The sequence below is a fragment of the Polypterus senegalus genome, chromosome 3 (genome assembly GCF_016835505.1).
Source record: "Polypterus senegalus isolate Bchr_013 chromosome 3, ASM1683550v1, whole genome shotgun sequence".
In the NCBI taxonomy this organism is placed as follows: domain Eukaryota; kingdom Metazoa; phylum Chordata; class Cladistia; order Polypteriformes; family Polypteridae; genus Polypterus; species Polypterus senegalus.
In genome coordinates this window covers 261,550,866-261,559,143 of record NC_053156.1, presented here as the reverse complement: position 1 = coordinate 261,559,143, position 8,278 = coordinate 261,550,866, and positions in this window count along the sequence as shown.

Sequence of the window (8,278 nt, the reverse complement as noted above, 5' to 3'; positions counted from 1 at the left end):
TCACCCTAAGCACATAGCAAAGACAACAGAGTAGTGGCTTCATGTACTGTCCATGAGTTGTCCAGCCAGAGACTGGACTTGAACTCAATCAATCAGAGATCTGAAAGTAGCTGTCCACTGATGGTCTCCATCCAACCTGACAAAGCTCAAATGGGATCTGCAGAGAAGAATGTCAAAAACATCCCCAGAACTAGGGCCTCATGTATAAAAATGTGCTTAGATTCCATACTAAAATGCTGCTTATGCTAGAAAGGCAAAAATGGCACAAAAATAAATCTGATTTATAAAACCATATGTACACCAGGTCCTACAGCTAGTTCCTTTATAAATCTCAAGTGAACTTAAAACTATGTGTTGTGTATGCACTTTTAGTCACTCCTTATCTCCATCCACCCTTAAAATTCACCCAAATACGGCTTAAAAAATGATCATTTTGAATATTGATGACCTAATCACCATATACATATCACCATGTTCCCGAGTGACATTGCATTGAAACCATGGGAGAACACAGAAAACTGAGGCACTACTGACACTTTGTGGAGTTTAAGGAGTGGCCAGGGACCTGTCTCCCCAAAATGGATGCATTATATTAGTCTCAAGTACAGGGTATTTTTTCCAGAACTTTTTAAAGACCACAGCTTAATAAAAATATGTTAATCAACGAATTTGGTGCACTGTGCTGCAGTGGTAGTATTGCTGCCTCATACTAAGAAGTCTGGGGGATTTGCCCTGGCACCACAAGCACTCCCAGGTCCAAGATAAAAGCAGCTGTTCTGCCACATCCAGTTGAGTCAGAGTTGGGAGAAGAGATAGACAACACTCGCCTGGGAGGAGTGGAGAAGAAACAAGAGAGAAATAAGAGGAAGAATTGTAATTGGTGGTGATAAAGTGATAAAGAAGCCTTTTGTAAGGTACTTGTTTATAATAAACTTGTGTTTATGTGGTTGTGTTTTGGGTTTTAGGGTGCAGGTGACCGCACTGTTCACCTCATCGTCCTGCTGCCTGGAGTCACTAAAATTCCACCACCATATAGAACTTATAAGTTTAAGCCAAGTCTGAGTTTTATAAATCCTGTCTTTTTGCATAAGCAAGTTTAATACATGAAACCCCAGGTGTGTGAAGCTGGTCACAGCACACAAAAGAAGACCCCGTCTGTAATCACTGCCAAATGCTTCTTTAATTAAGTACTAAGTAAAGAGCCTGAATGCTTGCGTCAATGTGATATTTCCGTCTTTTTAGTTTTAATAACTTATGGGCCTACTTTTAAGGGAGCAAATGGTACAGGACTTTTTGTACCTCTGTGCTGGCTTGACTAGGAAAGCTCAAATTAAAAGTGCAAAAATGGGCTGCTCCATAACTAAACAGGAAGGTTGACATTGCACAGGTACATGCACACCCAAGGGGACCCCAAGGACAATCCAGAGATAACACAGCAAGCCACGTCAACTGGAAACAAGCTTGCAGAACCCAGCAAGAACACAATTTTACATACTACAGAAACCTTGAGCATGTGTAGAAAAAATAGAAATAATCTGCTAAAATAGACAAACTTGAGAGCTGTAATAAACATTTTAATAATAAATTAGTAATAGAAGTTTTTTACTTATTTTCCATAGCATCTGGTGGGGCTTTGCCCCACTGGGCCTTATAATGTAATAAATATCACCACTGGAGAGGTCATTTCACTCCTTTATTCACATACAAGAAACATTTAAAGATGGTAATCCATTTGCTAATTACCAGGAAACAAATTATAAATACTGTTGACTCAATAATTCATTATTTACCATTTGTGAGCTGTTCTTTTATAACAAAGTTATGGCTGATGTGCATTGATGCATCTGACTTGTATTTACAGGCAACCTATTTACTCATTCCAAACATTTTTAAAGACGAGGATTTTCTAAACTCGGTACACCAGGTTTAACTTTTGCACGTTCACCACAAAGAATGAATGGCCGATACTTCACAATCAGGCTTTACAGAATGTCATTCTACCCTTGAAGTACGGCCACTGTATGAAAGGATCATTGCCAACTTATTTTCTTCTGAGCCTGACAAGATACCTCAGCAGAGAGTTAGGGTGATTTTCTGTCAACAGTAATGAAGAGGCCTAGTAAATCTATAAATTCTACCTCCCTCCTACATCAGATTTTCCAAGCGCACGCACACACATACTGTATGGAGGAAGTGTATAGCTTGTTAGCAGTGCTTTCCTTACCAGCCACACTCTCGGTCCGGGCACTGAGTAGGGGCCAGATTATGAAAATGAGACCAGTCAAGGGGCTATCTTTTTATCTCAAGAAGCCAATACATTTAGTCAGTATATTTAGTTTGTGTCCACCAGGGGCCATGGCAGAACCCCAAACCCCAGACACAGCTACCCAAACACCGTCCTGGGTTCAAATACAAGATACTTTTCTTTACAAAAATATCTTAACAGCCTTCCAAATACCCATCTCAAGATTTCACAGCACAACAACAGTTCTTCCTCTCCTTCAACACCTCCCAGGTTGTTGCATCCACCACCTCCCAGCTCTGACCGCTGAGGCAGGAAAACCAGCTTCTTTTATGCTGACCCAGGAGTACTTCTGGTGCTATAGCCTTGCATGTTGGAAGTGTTTCTGGGGCAGATGGAAGCCCTTCAAAGAAGGTATAAAGTTCCCCTGCAGCCCCAGCTGGTGGCACCCAAGAACCCCAACAGGGCTGTCCCACAGGACTGCAATTACCAGCCTGCCCTGCAGGTATCCATATGGATGTTCTGCCAGTTTACATTGTGAGCACAGGGGAGGTATATAGCACCAGATAGCAGCCTCCCACTGTCCTTTTGACAAGTCCTCCCATCTTGCCAAGAAACCAGCTCCCATCCCAGTCGCAATGCCTGTGCATTCTTGTTCTTCCATTACTGCCTCACTTCCTGAACCACTTTTCATCCTGGTTGGGTTGTTGGACCATCCAGCATGGAGCTCACACATTTCTTTTGTTATTTTTGTAATTGCAAAGGTTTAAAAATCAACAGAAATTGACTACTGTAACATGAAGACAATGTGCAGGGGATGAGAGAGCAGAATAGGCAGGTGGCAATAGCTTAAGGATGTTGCTACTTTGTGGGTGACTACTAGCACTGATAGTATGAGGCAAGTAGGAATAACTGAAAGATTTTCTTGATGAATTTGTCTTTTAATTAGTTGGCAAGAACCAATCAAATCTGACCAGGGGGCCTGTCCATCGAATAACTCTGCTTTTAGTCGCTTTTAGTCCACTACACTGGCCATCAACAGCAGTGAAAGCCAAATACTGTAAATGTCACTGTGCAAAGACAGAAATCTAAATTACTATCAAACTGAACAGTATTGGTAACCAAAAAAAAAACTGAAGTTATCTAGATGAAAAAGCCTGGATTGCAGCGCTAAATCATTTAAAGTGCACAAAATGAACATTTACTAGTATGGCCTGATGGAGGCACCTCAGATCCCCAGACTCACAAATTTACCACAACAGTCCTCGTTCAGCTAAACTATTCTTACGAAACAAAATTCCTTCTAACTGGCCTCTTCTGTAAAACTTCCACAACAACTAAACTGCTTACTTTGCCTCCATTCCAGATGAGTGTCGCCCCACTCCGCTCCCAATTCTGCGTCTACTGGGTGAGGCAGAGGAATCATTTTGAAGCCCTTGATCTGGGAGCACTTCCAGCATATAAGCAGCTGGAGAAGAAGCACTTCTGGGTCAGAGCTGCCCTCCAGAGCTACAACTCTCATGCAGCACTGAGTGGGCCCAAAGCAGGAGCTATGCCAGAGGGATGCTGCTGCCACCCAGGGTACTGGGAAAAACCATGCCCCTGGCAGGCAGTTTCCCATTGTCGATCTATTATCTTGGACTAACGAACAGGGAAAGGAAATACTGATCCTTGCATCTGGGGTACTCGATCAATGATTCATTATGGTGGTCTTCCACCAGGTAAGAAAACACCAACACACCAGGCCAGGGTGCCAGTCCTACATACCTTCTACTACACAGACAGTCACAGGCTATTGCTTGTTGGTCAGATAAGCAGGTAAGAATTTCTCAGTTTTCGGTAATGATGCCCACGGCAAGGACTAATAATCATTTGTGCACCAACATTATGGGTTTTATCCTGGAATAACTCGGACAGCCTGTGAAAGCTAAATAGGAAAGTGAGAAGTGCCCAGAAGACACTAATCAGCAAACACTGAGCACAAGTCCACCAGTCCATCACCAGGCCCACAAAGTAACACATGGTAAGTTTGACTCAATGGCTCATACTTGGTCAATAACTAATTACCTATCATGAAACTTTCTCATCTTAAATAGGTGCCAGGAATATCCTGGCACTAAAACATAACTAACATGATAGTTATAACTGGATATTAACCTTCACCTATTCTGTTTCTTTTCTCGGTACCCAAATGTGGCAATTGGTGCCACGGCCCACCTGCCAAGTTGTTTGCCTGCCTATGGTAAAGTCATCCCTGATGGAGGATCACAGGAATCATGGGAAAGAGGGGTCCTTTCATCGGAGCAACGTTTCACCCGTGGCCTGGCCAAATGGGGAGGCAGCTAGATGGATGAGGTCTCCAGGACTCTAAAAATATCCAAACCTAATTATGTCATATCATCTACTGTTAAACCGTACTTCTAAAATTATTATTATTATGCTGTCTTAAGGAATTGTTCTGTTCTGTGTATTGTATTGTATTGTATTGACCCCCTACTTTTGACACCCACTGCACGCCCAACCTACCTGGAAAGGGGTCTCTCTTTGAACTGCCTTTCCCGAGGTTTCTTCCATTTTCCCTACAAGGTTTTTATTGGGAGTTTTTCCTTGTCTTCTCAGAGAGTCAAGGCTGGGGGGCTGTCAAGAGGCAGGGCCTGTTAAAGCCCATTGCGGCACTTCCTGTGTGATTTTGGGCTATACAAAAATACACTGTAAACTGTATCCTACAGGTTCCAAAGGAAAATGGCGCTAGCTGCTGTGCCTCTATTCCAGAAAAGGCAATTCATCTTTATTAGTAGTATACAAGTAGCTACCAATACAGTCCAGGAAAGGTTCCAGCCATCCTTGTTTTTCAAGGTCAGGGTTGCAGGGCATCAGATCCTGTCTAAACTGAAATGGAACACCAACCCATTGTAGCACTGGTCTGCACATGCAGCCACACCAAACCAGTTTAGAGTCACCAACTGGCAACAGCATATTATCTATGAGGGGGAAATGAGAGAAAACCAGGAAAACAACCTGCTGGTTCCACAGAAGTGCAAGGACAAGGCACACATCCTTCTGTCTGATCCACACATAGCCATCCTAACCTTGTATAATAAGGGATATACTGTGGATTCAGAAAGTATTCGGACCCCTTCACTTTCTGCACACTTGATCGTATTGTAGATATTATTTTAAATGGAAACATTTACCAATTCTCTCCTTGAATCTACACTCAAAAATCCATAATGGCAAGCAAAAATGTGTTTTCAGAAAGGTTTGCCAGTTTATTAAAAATCAAAAACTGAGCTAAGTATTCAGACCATTTGTTGTGCCAGTCCAAATTGTGGTAAAATGCATCCAGTCTGGTATAATTATCCACGACATTCATCCAGATTTATCCAGAACTTGATTTCAGTTCACTTGGCAAACTGAATTGAATGGACATTGTTTAGAAAGCAACACACCTGTGTACATAAAGGCCCAACAATTCACACTGCGTGTCAGGACAAAACCAAGCCATGAAGTCCAAGGGAACTCTTTGTAGGCATTCATGATCAAATTATGGTAAATCACATATCAGGGCAAGGGAGTAAAACCATTGGTAAAGCATTGAGTGTTCCCCGGAGGACAGTGGCTTTAAGAATTGTGAAATGAAAGAAGTTTGGAACCAGAGCATAAGAAGTGCCTTAGTCAGGAAGGTGACCAAGAACCCAATGGTCATTCTAACAGAGCCTCAGAAATCCTCTACTGGGATGGAAGAACCTGTCAGAAGGATGACATCTCAATAATGCCCCATCAATCGGGTACTTATGGTGGAGTAGCTTGACAGAAGGCAATCTTGCCAAACAGCATTTACTGTAAATGACTGTGAGAACATCAGGAAAATGATTCTCTGTTCTGTTGAGAGAAAAGCTGAATTCTTTGAGCAGAAACCCAATGTCTATGTTAGGCAAAAACCAGAAACTACTCATCACCTGCATAATACTACAGTATCTCAACGGTTAAGCATGGTGCTAGCATCTACTGGTGTGCCATGGAAATGCAGAGTGCTTGCCAGTGGGTATGCAGAATCAATACCATGATAAAAACAACTGGCCTGTGGCAGGTATGGAAACCAAAGTAGGAAAACTGTACAAAATGACTTTATACAACTCTTTAGCATCAAAAATTAGTGAGCATTAAGTTCATTGTTAGAACTGCCTTGGCAGAATTATCTTAGAGATACATTTTTAAGTCAGTTATTGCTGATAAAAAATTGGAAATATATGACTAAATCTTTTCTTTTTCTTCAGCAGTGAGGTGGAAAAAAATGACACCAGATTTTTGTTTATTTGGAAGTTCCCTTTTGCCATAACACATTACGTTAGAAATGATTTCACTTTTTCAACTGGAGCAGAGGCAGTGAGTTGGAGATGGGGGAACAAACCAGTAATGGTGGAGTTTGCTGTCCAGCCTCCCAAACATTTAATAGGTAATGCATGTGGCATCTTTGGGCTCAGCAGTCTCCACATTTTGAAGAAATAAAGTATCATTTACTTACTAACTCACAACTTGCTGTTAACAAGTTTCTGTTACATGCGTATATTATTTTAGCCACCTGTTATGATAAAATACTGAGCTGAGCTGCCTACAGAATTGCATAATAAAGCCATTCCAGTCTCAGCATGTGTGAAATGGACCTCCAAATATATCTAGATTTATAGAGTCATTTAAATAACATAGCATACCTGATTTGTGCTTGTAAAAATGGAAATTGCTACTGTAGTGTGCAATAACATTTCTCTTTATGTGGTTCTTGTGTTCTTCTTTGCTCTTCTTCACCTTAATTTTTCATTTGATTTGCAGTTCTTTTTCTGACTATTTGTGTAGTATCCTTTCCAGTTAGCTTTATCTCCATTTCCTGCTTTAGGACCCTTCCCAAAGACGAATGAGAATAAGCAAAAATATCGCCTCAATTCACAATGGTAAAATGAAGCTTCACAGAATGAAGTGGCAACGTAGAGTCTTTTCAGACATCTGGACCAGCATTGCACTAAATCCAAGTGAAATTTATTGTCACATGTACAGAGTGATTCAAGTGTCTGATCAACATTTATGATACCATGGGGAGCAGAAGTTTCAGCTTTGATGGCAAGCCTGACACGTCGTTGTTACTAGCAAAATGAGGCTTTCCTGGGTGTTATCATGGAGGGGATCAGACAGATTGATCCAAGTACAGTGAAGATTCAAGGATCTTAAATTACAGCAGATGGATGTTTTCAAGGGTACTGGAAGCAGAATTTTACACAATACAAAGACACCTTTTGCCTGGTCTTACTTTTCATTCCAAATTTACATGTTTCATAGGCTCATTTTCGGAGATTAGTAAATTTATGCATGTACAGTATGTCAGGCCTGACTTCTAAAAAGAGTTCAATACAAGTAGGCTGGTAATCTTATTTGAACAAACTGTAAGAAAAGTGACAACAGGGAGCTTAAGCAAGAACTCATGATCAATAATGCAGCAAAGTTTGACTTTCTTTTGGTTTTTATCAGTTATTTTTGTGAGGTTTTTCCTTATTTTAAAGAAAGTTCAGATTCCAATTGATACACCATCCAGGCTTAAATAGCCGATGTGTCACATGTTGTGCAGAGTGCGACTTATGTGCCAGCAGCTACTAGGAATTAATCAGGGTCTTTCCCCTACCTCATGTGTGTTTTCTGATTTTTCCATCTTTTCATTGTCTTTGAAATATTATTTTGTATATTGTGTTATTAACTATGTTTTGGTTTTTGTAAGACTTGATGCATTAGGATTAAAAGTTAAGACGGAGGTAAAAAATTTAGGGGTAACCGTTGACTGTAACCTGAATTTTAAATCGCATATTCATCAGACCACTAGAACAGCATTTTTTCACTTAAGAAACATAGCAAAAGTTAGACCTCTTATATCACTGAAAGATGCTGAGAAATTAGTTCACGCGTTTGTTTTCAGTAGACTACAGTAGATTACTGTAACGCACTCCTCTCAGGACTACCCAAAAAAGACATAAATCACTTGCAACGTGTGCA